Source organism: Anomaloglossus baeobatrachus, chromosome 1 (assembly GCF_048569485.1).
Source record: "Anomaloglossus baeobatrachus isolate aAnoBae1 chromosome 1, aAnoBae1.hap1, whole genome shotgun sequence".
Taxonomy (NCBI): domain Eukaryota; kingdom Metazoa; phylum Chordata; class Amphibia; order Anura; family Aromobatidae; genus Anomaloglossus; species Anomaloglossus baeobatrachus.
The window spans coordinates 113,247,339-113,259,567 of record NC_134353.1 but is presented as its reverse complement, the minus strand read 5'-3'; the positions used below and the strand labels follow the sequence as shown (position 1 = coordinate 113,259,567).

At 53.1% G+C, this 12,229-nt stretch overlaps 1 protein-coding gene across 1 annotated transcript in view; it reads right to left on the bottom strand.

Annotated features, from left to right (window-relative positions):
• Positions 1-12,229, bottom strand: part of FAM114A1 (family with sequence similarity 114 member A1) — an 85,715-nt gene that overhangs the window by 66,090 nt on the left and 7,396 nt on the right. The window lies entirely within an intron of this gene.

Sequence of the window (12,229 nt, the reverse complement as noted above, 5' to 3'; positions counted from 1 at the left end):
CCCACCCACCAAGGAGTTCACAGGCCTGGAGGCGGGAAAAGTGTCAGATTCGTTTTGGAGGTGAAAGTGTGAGGAGTAGAAACTGTCTGTGTCCGGGTAGGGGCCCGGGCACAAACAGCAAGGTTGGCAAACGTGGTGGCCGTCTGCAGGAGTTAGTGAATCTCTGCAAAGCCGTAGGACCGGGGTCAGGCGTTGGCCTGCCGGTACCGAACCGGGGAGCGGAGTGAAGCTAAGCACACAGGCAGGGCCATCGGACCCCGACTAGGCTTGGAGCCGCCGACAACAGTCAAATCCGAGTGTGACAGGAACCCCAGGGGTTTCCCAACAACCAAGACCCGACAGAAGGCAACAGTCCACACCGAGAGGATATACAGCCACCGCCATAGGCTAGAGATCCAAGGGCCAGCGCCTGCGGGCAAAACGGGCTCCTATGGCACCTATACGCCGGGGAGCGGACTACCGGTGGGCAACCACAGGAGTCAGAACATTCTAACAGGTGCAGGGAAAGACAGCCACCATCAGCCGTCCGGGAAGAGCACAACACTGCAGCCGGCTGCGGGACCCGTCCATCCAGCCGTTTGGTTTACCAGAGACTCTGTCATTGATTGTCTGAGTGAGTACACCAGTGCCATCCGGCACTGCGCCGCGCTGTCCCTGCAACCCTGCATCCCCAGCCATCCAGCCTCCCCGTATCGCCACCGGGCCCCGGGATCACCAACCCCCTACCCATGGAGGGGACAACATCCTAGCTGCTCCCTGCCATCGCTCCCGAGATCCCCGTCACCAGCAGCGGTGGTGCCCATTATCACCACGACTCGTGGGTGGCGTCACGAACTATCTCCCTAAACAAACCAACCCCCTTTTCACTCGTGGACGAGGAGCGCCGTTCGAGTCCCCGGGTCCGGCCCACCGTTCGAGCCACCGAGCAGCAGCAGAAGCCCCGGACCCGAGTGTGGCGAGCGCGTCCCCTCCGCCCGCGACAACTTAGCGTCACAAACAGGATTAGAACCAATCTACCTACCCGTAGAAGTGCACCTTGCAGTCCCCACTGGTGGTGTCCGGTAGAAAAATTTGAAGTGCCGCCATCTTTGCCGCGAAGGTTTTCCGCTCGAGCGTCTTCCCCGAGCAGGGAAGGCGCGAAAGTGAAGCCCCGCCCCCAAAGAGGAAGGGCTAGAAAGAACCAGGGGGGGACGGAGAGAAGATGTCCGTGCCTGGCGGAGGAGCTCTGGCCGCAGGAGTGGCTTTGCTTAACGACCGCATGTAATTAGCGCTACAGAGTGCAGGGACGCCAGGACTCTGCCGGAACACGTTCCTGGATCCAGCAGCAAGATGTGCCAGGAGCTCCAGGCCAAGGTCCACTCCATAATGGCGGAGTGGACGTCGGAGAAGAAGGGCCTGGTCGCAACCGTGCGGGCATCTGTAGTGGAGGTGGTCTCAGAGGAGCGGGTAAGCGACCCACACCCCTATGTCCCCGAGGGAACGGCCGCTGCGTCTGAGGGGCCCGGCCTGCTGCCATCCACTACGCCACCTTCCTCACTGCCCACGGTCACCGCCCCGACCGACCCGTTACCCCTGTCACCGGTAGCGGAGCCCGCAGCGTCTGTTGGAGAAGGCCCGGACCCTACCATTGTCACCGCCCTGGCACCCGTCCCGGCTTCCATCCTGGCCGCAACAGAGGCGATCCTCGTTCAGACACCAGCACCCCAAGTCACGCTGACCGCTCCCAGACACCCAGCCTCGGCTGAGGAACCGCGGGGATGTAGTTGCCGAGCGGCAGAGCAGGCCATGTCACAGCAGGGCCCCTCACTACTGAAGGTGCCGGTCGTAGCCGGCACGGAGGGACTCCGGCTGGGCCCATCCCCCACACCGACTGACCCGGAGCGACAGCTACGGCAGCTGTGCCATAAGACTGCTGCTTGGAGAAAAAGGATGCTGATGCGGTAGCGGTTCCCGGCTACCTTGCTGTCGGTCCCCGTGGGGACCCTGTTGATGTTCCAGTTGGCCCTCAAGATTAAAGAGTCCGGTCGAAGGAGCAGTCGTACCCGCACCGCCGGCAGCTGAAAATGGAGTCCTGTGGGACAGTGTCACCCCTGAGTGAGGGTGGCACTGGGGGCTCGTGCTGTCCGGTGGTGGACTGTGGGAACGCTGCAGGAGGAAGCTGTACCGGAGTCAAGTGTTGTGGATAGCCCCTGGGACACAACTGACAGTCCCCGTTGGGACCCTACAGCAAGTCTCCGTTGGGACCCTACAGTTTTGTTTGTGGTAGCCCGTTGGCTATGAAAAGTTGTCCCCGTAGGGACTCTGTGTTTTCACCGCCCACATGAGGAACTACTCATGAACATGGCCGAGAACTTGCAGGCCACCCACGGACTTGTGGGCTTGTAAATAGTTTGTGGGCCATTTTCCATTCCGTGCCGCCTCTGGAGAGGCAGATTGGAGGAAGGGCCCGCAGCAGAGTAGGCTGGGGTCCGGCCACCACCAGGACCGGTGGCCATCCTCCGGGGGTCAGGGGTCCCCCTGGACGTGCGGTCCCCTGAAGTGACAACCGGGTGCGAGACACCGTACCCGTTCCCGCTCGGGTAACCTGGACCAGGACTAGGGTAAAGGGGTGCTGCCCGTTTCTTAGGGGCAGCATCAAGGTTTGGGTTGCTTGGGTGGGGGAGCGGATGACCATGAACCCGTCCGTTAGTAATAAAATTGTTTTTATATGTTTGAAACGTTAAAGTGCCATGCCTCCCGTAAGGGAAGAACTGAAAAGAATGCTTGTGTTAAATGTAAGATATGTTAATTTATCTTTTACAGAAAAATAAAACCGGTGATGGACGGGCAGCCCGCGGACGGTCTGCATTTCACCAAGGGGGAATGTGACGCCCTAGACTAGCCAGGTAGTCACAGACATAACACCACACACACCCCCTTTCCTAGATAGTAACACCAGTCAAACAAAAACCCTTGTTGCCTCCCTCCAGGGCCTGATGTCCACACCAGGTGGGGCGGAGCCAGGCGGTTGGCCCCACTCACCAAGGAGTTCACAGGCCTGGAGGCGGGAAAAGTGTCAGATTCGTTTTGGAGGTGAAAGTGTGAGGAGTAGAAACTGTCGGTGTCCGAGTAGGGGCCCGGGCACAAACAGCAAGGTTGGCAGACAGTGGTGGCCATCTGCAGGAGTTAGTGAATCTCTGCAGAGCCGTAGAACCGGGGTCGGGCGTTGGCCCGCCGGTACCGAACTGGGGAGCGGAGTGAAGCTAAGCACACAGGCAGGGCCATCGGACCCAGACTAGGCTTGGAGCTGCCGACAACAGTCAAATCCGAGTGTGACAGAAACCCCAGGGGTTTCCCAACAACCAAGACCCGACAGAAGGCAACAGTCCACACCGAGAGGATATACAGCCACCGCCATAGACTAGAGATCCAAGGGCCAGTGCCTGCGGGCAAAACGGGCTCCTACGGCACCTATACGCCAGGAAGCGGACTACCGGTGGGCAACCACAGGAGTCAGAACATTCTAACAGGTGCAGGGAAAGACAGCCACCATCAGCCGTCCGGGGAGAGCACAACACTGCAGCCGGCTGCGGGACCCGTCCATCCAGCCGTTTGGTTTACCAGAGACTCTGTCATTGATTGTCTGAGTGAGTACACCAGTGCCATCCGGCACCGCGCCGCGCTGTCCCTGCAACCCTGCCCCCCCAGCCATCCAGCCTCTCCATATCACCACCGGGCCCCGGGATCACCAACCCCCTACTCACGGAAGGGACAACATCCTAGCTGCTCCCTGCCATCGCTCCCGAGATCCCTGTCACCAGCAGCGGTGGTGCCCATTATCACCACGACCCGTGGGTGGCGTCACAAACTATCTCCCTAAACAAACCAACCCCCTTTTCACTCGTGGATGAGGAGCGTCGCTCCAGTCCCCGGGTCCGGCCCACCGCTCGAGCCACCGAGCAGCAGCAGAAGCCCCAGACCCGAGCGTGGCAAGCGCGTCCCCTCCACCCGTGACACTCATCATTAGTTACGAGTACGGAGCATGGTAGTGCTTGCTCATCACTAGTTACAAGTACTGAGCACCCGAGCATGGTAGTGCTTGCTCATCACTAGTTACGAGTACTGAGCACCCGAGCATGGTAGTGCCCGCTCATCACTAGTTACGAGTACTGAGCACCCAAGTATGGTAGTGCTCTCTCATTGTTAGTTACAAGTACCGAGCACCCGAGCATGGTAGTGCCCGCTCATCACTAGTTACGAGTACCGAGCATCTGAGCATGGTAATGTAACACCCCTGGACTAGTCGGATCGTCACCGGGTACTGCACGCTCTTTATTCCTTAGTGCAGGACTCAACCTTCCATGGTTCTGGGTTCCCAACCTATAGTACTGCCTCCATCAGCATCCAAATCCCAACCACACCTCACACCACACTCTGCCAGACACAGCAGGGGGCTGCTGAGCTGGAATAGGGCCGCCCACCTAGGGGTCAGGCAGACTGGTGGGAGGTGACAGAGTAGTCGGCTCCAGGGGAGCAAAGAGAGAGGAAGTGAAGTAGTAGCTCCCAAACAGTGAGGAGCTTGGAGTTGGGGCTCCCTTGAAGTTACAGGTTGGCTCGCAGATGGTGGCCTTGGACCGGAGGAGTCAGAGACCCGGTCGCAGGGTATTGAGGCTGGGTGCCTGGACCCGGTCTTGGAGGACGGGAGGCATCTGAGTTTAAAAACCGGTCCGGGACCGAAAGCACGGTGGGGATAGGGCTTTCCAACCCAAGCAGCCCACTGAAATCCCAAGCGTGAGCCCCTGAGAGCACAGCTCCACTACAAACAGTAGGGAGTAGGGCCCCGACAACTTTATGTCAATGGGCCACAAGAACACTTCAAATTTCTGCACGGAAGCAGTCTCCGGACCACCCGGCAGTACTAGAGGGGACGGATACCCAGACGGGCTCCCCCAAGAGGGCAGCGGTACCCAAAGACTTGGTTTACCTTGTCAGAGTCTGTTTTGCGGTCGCATCATCACAAACACTGCCTGAGTGAGTACATGGTCCTCTCCTGCTTCCAACCCGCATCCCGCTCCCCAACACCACCATCCAGAGTCCTGGGGTCTCCCCTACCCGTGGAGGGAAACGTCATCTAGCTGCCCCCACTCCATCTCCCCCGGGTACTCCTATCGTCAGCGGTGGTACTCCCTTTACCGCGAACCACGGGTGGCGTCACAAACTATTATCCCCTGTAAATACCCCCCTTTAGTTGACGCTCGAGCCACAGCAGACCCCCGGATCCGAGCGATTCGACCTGCAACTCCCAACATGTAGTGATAGTTGCTCTCCAACTGTACAAAACTTTTGCTACATTTAATGCATAGAGACTAGTCATGGGAAACACATACTGTAAAATTTGGGATCCGTGCAGGATTACCTAGTGTCCGTGCACCAAACCCAGGACCAGAGTTCTATGGGAACTCTGGATTCGGCAACCCGGGTAATAAAAAAAAATAAAAGGACAAAGAAAGAAAATAGGGATAAGAAGGAGCATTATACTTACTGAGTCTCCAGCGCGGTGGTAACACTACTTCTGGGGCCAATCATTGCCCTCATACATACAAATTGTTTAAATTATTAAAAAAAAAAAAACAAAAAACAAAAAAAACACAGAATGCGGTGCCCCCCCCCTTCCTTCCCAAATTGTGATACCCAACCGTGGTAATGCCAATAGCGGGAGCTGGTATTCTCAGGCTGTGAAGACCCGTGGTTATTGGGCTCCTGCAGCCTAAAAATAGCATCCTTCAGTCGCCCAGAGTTGTCGCAACCATTAGCTGCTGCCACAGTCCCAGCATTTTACCTGGCTCATCCCGATTCCCCTGGTGCAGTGACAAATCGGGGTAATATAAAAGGTACATACTGAAGTCTCAGCATGCAGAAACAGAACATGTCTGCATACTATGGCTTCAGACAGAGACTGACTGAGCCACAGGTGTGAGCGGTGACATCACTCAGTTTATCTGCGGTCACAGCTGGAGATTCCCTCGGTACTCCACCTGGGACAGCAGGTAAATTAACCTCAGGTGACCTCATTGAACTCAGTGACCTAACCTCAAGTAAACTGAGTTCACAGACCTTCATCTCCTGGCTGTGCGCACGTTCTAACTTATTTCTTCTTTTAACAGTTTCAGGTTTTGGAAACTGAAGTAGTTTAAAGCAGTGACATGCTCGTTCTCTTAGTGCCGGCAGGAACATCTCAAGGCCTCAGGAGCCACCAATAGTGCATGTTCTCATTTCCTTAGTACTGCACAGATGAGGATTCCAATAACTATGGAATACTAAGGAAATGCTGCATTGTTGGTGGGTCTCAGGCCTGGAGATGTGCTCCCCTGTTGGTGGAAGCTGCCGGCTCTGTAAACTTTGCAGTATGGAGAGAAAGTCAATAGCGAAGCCACTTCAGGAAGACAAGGTCTGATGTTTTGCTGAAGCAGCTTTGCCTGGAAAACATTTTTTCCCCTGACTCACCTCAAATACCGTTTGAAAATCTACGGCGCTGTATGTAAATCTAGACAGTCTGGCCCAATGGGTGTGCTTGCTGCAGCATCTGTCTTTACTCTCTTTGCTGATCATCATCCTCTTGTTATGATTGACATGGATGTGTGGCGCCCCTGAGGCTGCCATCGCCACAGAGGTACTGCACCTCAGTCAGAGGTGTGGTGCCCTATCCTGGGTAAGAAAGAGGCCATCTATCGGTTCACGCACCAAAAACCTGCAGACACCGAAGTTGTTAGGTCACACATTAGATCAGAACTGGGGCAGGTTCCATTAATGCTTAGCGACCAGTAATCTGGTTATGGCACTTAAGCCGTGCACTGCCTCTAGAACCAGCCAAGGGATGGAGCTTGGTGCGTGAGATGTCTGAGGTAAAAGTTGACAGTTGACGGTTGACACAGTCAGTAAGTCAGGAGTGGGGAGGAGACCGACTAGGGGTCCGGACCCTGGGGGTCTTCCTCAACCCTGGTGACGTTGAAGAGAGAATCCTAGAGAATTAGAGGAGTCTGACACCCCTCCACTAAAGTCTTGTTCCACAAGCAACATCTCCCGGTGGAGGGACTTGGTTGCTAACGGGGTCCAGGTCCCTAGGCTAGGAAGAGACTTCAGGATTTTCTAGTAACACCGGAGGCCAGGGTGGTTGTACGCACCTTTGGGCCAGAAGCAGCACACGAATCCACTGGAAGGGGGTCACAGAGGATTACGGAGCCAAGCAGGCCGAATTGCCTTTGAGGGTCTGTGACCCCTAGCTCAGGGCACTGTGTGTGGAGGCGCAGGACTGACGGGAGAGAATCACCGCAGACGAGACGACCAGGAAAGGAAAACAAAGGAGAACCGGTACTGGCCTGAGACTTACTCGGGATCGGCGGATGCCCATCACTGGGGATCCCAATATACCGTGGTGGATTAATCTGGCTATTAACTGAGAACCGGTACAGTGAGTAAAAGACTGTTGTTGCAAAGCCACGGTGTCGTCTCCATTCCTCCTGCGCTCATAAATCTTTCATAATTCCAACGGTCGCCTCCGGGTCTTGCTCTACCTATGGGGAGCAAGATTACCTCAGCTGCGTCATCATCACCTGCCCCGAGGAACCTACAGCGCAGCGGCGGCCCACATAGCCGCAAAACCATAGGTGGCGTCACGAACTTTAACAATCTCTAAAAACACAACTCCCATCATCAACCCCTTTATTAAAAGACACCGCCAGGGTCACGGAGCGTGTCAGATGATGCCTCCTACATAATCCATGTACCCCGAAATCTCGTGCCTGTACATAGCCATCGCACTTTGCTCTGCCCTACTGCAGGCAGAGCCTAATACATACGTGCGCATGCGCAAAATGGAGCTATATTTTCCCTGGTGATGTAGATTACTTCTACGTGATCCACATACTCAGGCAAAATCTTGCGCCTGTGCAGAGACCTTGCCGTTTTGCGCATACACATTTGTGTATTAGGCTCTGCCTGCAGTAATGCAAAACGGTAATGCAAAACGGAAGTGTGCCTGCGCGAGCCCTCGTTGTCTCTGTGCAGGTGTGAGATTTCACTCGAGATATGTGGATTACACAGGAGGTGTTATCTAAGTCAATCATAACAATTGACGGTGATCAGTGCGAAGAAGAGGACAGACGCCGCAGGAAGCACGCCCATTGGACCAGACAAAGATTTACATACTGCACTGGGGATTTTCAAGAGGTATTTGGGGGTACACAGGGGCAGTCAGGGGATAACATGCACACATTTATGGAATGCAGAAACAGGAGCTACTGAACGTGCTAGTTTTGGTTTATACATGAAAAATCTGGTGATAGGTGCCCTTTAACTTTAGGTGTCAAGTTTGGAGCAGATTCCAGATAGAATCCACCTAAAAAAATGTCACCTGCACTTTTTTCCCACCAAAAGCTGAGACTGTGTTCATATGTAGCATAAATGCTGCTTTTTATCTGAATATTTACTGCAGGTATACGCAATGATGGCTCTTTCAGCCGTTAGTTATCGTCAGTCTTGTCTCGTATTGCAGTACACGGAACGGCCGTTCGTCTTTTGACCTTATATTTCTCTCACGCTCCGGTTGGGAGAGCTGCGGCTGATCTGTGCACTGCGATCCGGGGTCGGACTGACGATAACAGACGTCTGAAAGAGTCCGAAATTACTTACAGTCTTCTCTGATTATTGCTGCTTCCCCCTTTATTTGATGCCTTATTAGTGCAGATTTTTTTTTTAAAATTATATAATATATCTAATATATAAAGGTGTGTGTGTGTGTGTGTGTGTGTGTGTGTGTGTGTGTGTGTGTGTGTGTGTGTGTGTGTGTCCGCTAAAGGAATCCACACCGTCGCATTTGCAATCACAAAATTTTGCACAGATGCCTCATGTGACTAGGGGAATGTCATAGAGTATGTTTTAACAAGAAAATTTAACCCCGCGCTGAATGGAGCTGTGAGCTACAGGCTATTAATAGGAGCTGTGATTTGTTCTTATAGGAACAAAAGGACATTCATAGTATAACAAGCTTATGTTTGAGGTAATATGATGTCGGTGGAGAGACCAGACACAGACTGAGAGACAGACAGACAAAGAGGCACACAGAGAAAGAGATAAGGCCCCTTTACACACTGAGACTTTCTAGCGATCCCACCAGCGATCCCAACCTGGCCGGGATCGCTACAAAGTCTCTGGTGAGCTGTCAAACAGGCAAACCTGGCCAACGACGCAACAGCGATCCGGACCTGCAGAACGACCTAGCTAGTCATTGGGGATGTTGTCAGGCCTAAAACACACATCCGTGAAAACCACCGTGAAAACTGTCGGCAGACAGCAGAGTAGCGCGATGAGAATGAACTCCGGTGAACTTCACCCTACTTCATTGTCATGCCGCGGCTCTGTCTGTGTGCCGTGTACTGATTAGCGGTCACCTGTGAAGGATTCACCGGTGACCGCTAATCCCCCAAGTGACTGAAGTGTCCCCCCCTCTCTCATACTCACCGATCCCCGGCGCCGCACGGCGTTCACACTGCTCCGGCGGCTTTTTCTAATTTGAAAAAGCTGGCCGCTCATTAAACAATCTCGTATTCCCTGCTTTCCCCGCCCACCGGCGCCTATGATTGGTTGCAGTGAGACATGCCCCCACGCTGAGTGACAGGTGTCTCACTGCACCCAATTATAGCAGCCGGTGGGCGTGTCACTATGGAGTATAGAAATAAATAAATAAATAAATAAATAATTAAAAAACCGGCGTGCGGTTCCCCACAAATTTAATACCAGCCAGATAAAGCCATACGGCTGAAGGCTGGTATTCTCAGGATGGGGAGCTCCTCGTTATGGGGAGCCCCCCAGCCTAACAATATCATTCAGCAGCCGCCCAGAATGGCCGCATACATTATATGCGACAGTTCTGGGACTGTACCCGGCTCTTCCCGATTTGCCCTGGTGCGTTGGCAAATCGGGGTAATAAGGAGTTATTGGCAGCCCATAGCTGCCAATAACTCCTAGTTTAATCATGTCAGGCGTCTCCCCGAGATACCTTCCATGATTAATCTGTAAATTACAGTAAACACACACAACTGAAAAATCCTTTATTAGAAATAAAAAACACAAACACATTCCCTGGTTCACCACTTTAATCAGCCCCAAAAAGCCCTCCATGTCCGGCGGAATCCAGGATGGTCCAGCGTCGCTTCCAGCTCTGCTGCATGAAGGTGACCGCAGCAGCAGAAGAAATCGCCACTCCTGTCCCCTCCACGCAGCAAATGAAGAGAGCCGTGTGATCGGCTGAGCTGTCACTGAGGTTACCTGGATCCAGCGGTGGATGCAGCGGTGGCCGCGGGTAACCTCAGTGACAGCTCAGCTGATCGCGCTACTCACCGCCGCTCCGGTCAGCTCCACGCAGCAACTGAGGTTAGTATCGCGATCAGCTGAGCTGTCACTGAGGTTACTCGCGGCCACCGCTGCATCCACCGCTAGATCCAGGTAACCTCAGTGACAGCTCAGCCGATCACGCAGCTCTCTTCATTTGCTGCGTGGAGGTGACAGGAGCGGCGGTTTCTTCTGCTGCTCCGGTCACCTTCATGCAGCAGAGCTGGAAGCGACGCTGGACCATCCTGGATTCTGCCAGACATGGAGGGCTTTTTGGGGCTGATTAAAGTGGTGAACCAGGGAATGTGTTTGTGTTTTTTATTTCTAATAAAGGATTTTTGAGTTGTGTGTGTTTATTTACTGTAATTTACAGATTAATCATGGAAGGTTTCTCGGGGAGACGCCTGACATGATTAATCTAGGACTTATTGGCAGCTATGGGCTGCCAATAACTCCTTATTACCCCGATTTGCCAACGCACCAGGGCAAATCGGGAAGAGTCGGGTACTGTCCCAGAACAGTCGCATCTAATGTATGCGACCATTCTGGGCGGCTGCTGACTGATATTGTTAGGCTGGGGGGCTCCCCATAACGTGGAGCTCCCCATCCTGAGAATACCAGCCTTCAGCCGTATGGCTTTATCTGGCTGGTATTAAATTTGGGGGGAACCGCACGCCGTTTTTTTAAATTATTTATTTATTTCTATACTCCATAGTGACACGCCCACCGGCTGCTGTGATTGGGTGCAGTGAGACACTTGTCACTCAGCGTGGGGGCGTGTCTCACTGCAACCCATCATAGGCGCCGGTGGGCGGGGAAAGCAGGGAATACGAGATTGTTTAATGAGCGGCCGGCTTTTTCAAATTAGAAAAAGCCGCCGGAGCAGTGTGAATGCCGTGCAGCGCCGGTGATCGGGAATCTGTGAGTATGAGAGAGGGGGGGACACTTCAGTCACTCGGGGGATTAGCGGTCACCGGTGAATCCTTCACAGGTGACCGCTAATCAGTACACGGCACACAAACAGAGCCGCGGCATGACAATGAAGTCGGGTGAAGTTCACCCGAGTTCATTCTCATCGCGCTACTCTGTCTTCCGACATGTAGTAACGACATTTTGCATCACACACGGACATTCCTCGGAAGATCAAATAACACGCATGTGTGACTTTAAACATAAAAAAACATATGTGCACGTTTGGTCGTATCTCCGGTATGTACAGAAACGGACCAAACACGCATGTTTTAAACGGATGTGTGTTGCAGGCCTAAAGCAGCTTTTTGAAAGGGAAGTCGCTAACGAAGTCGCTGTAAAGTCCTTTTACACACTGAGACTTTGCTGCACAGCGGGAAACAAAGGACCAAAGAATGGTCCTGAACGATTTGTAGCGATCAGCAACTTCACAGCAGGGGACAGGTCGCTGATGCATGTCACACACTGCAATGTCGCTGGGGAGGTCGCTATTACGTCACAAAACCGGTGACGTTACAGCGATGTCGTTTGCGATGTTGCAGTGTGTAAAGCCACCTATAGAGACAAACAGACAGACAGAGACAGATAGGAGAAAAAAAAAGACAGACAGACAAATAGTAAGGATGACAGCATTCCTCTGGGTGAAAAAATATGCAATTCTTTATTCCATCAGTTGTTTTAGCTGTAAAACAACTGATGGAATAAAGAATTGCATGTTTTTTCACCCAGAGGAACGCTGTCATCCTTACTATTGGTATGTTATTTCAAGTGATCCCTTGATCTTGGATGTGTGCTCCTAAGGTGCTGATTGTGCAGTTGCACAGGCACATAAGTCTTTTAACTAAGGTGCTAAGGACTTTTCTTTTTTGGAGACAGAAAGAGACAGACAGAAAGA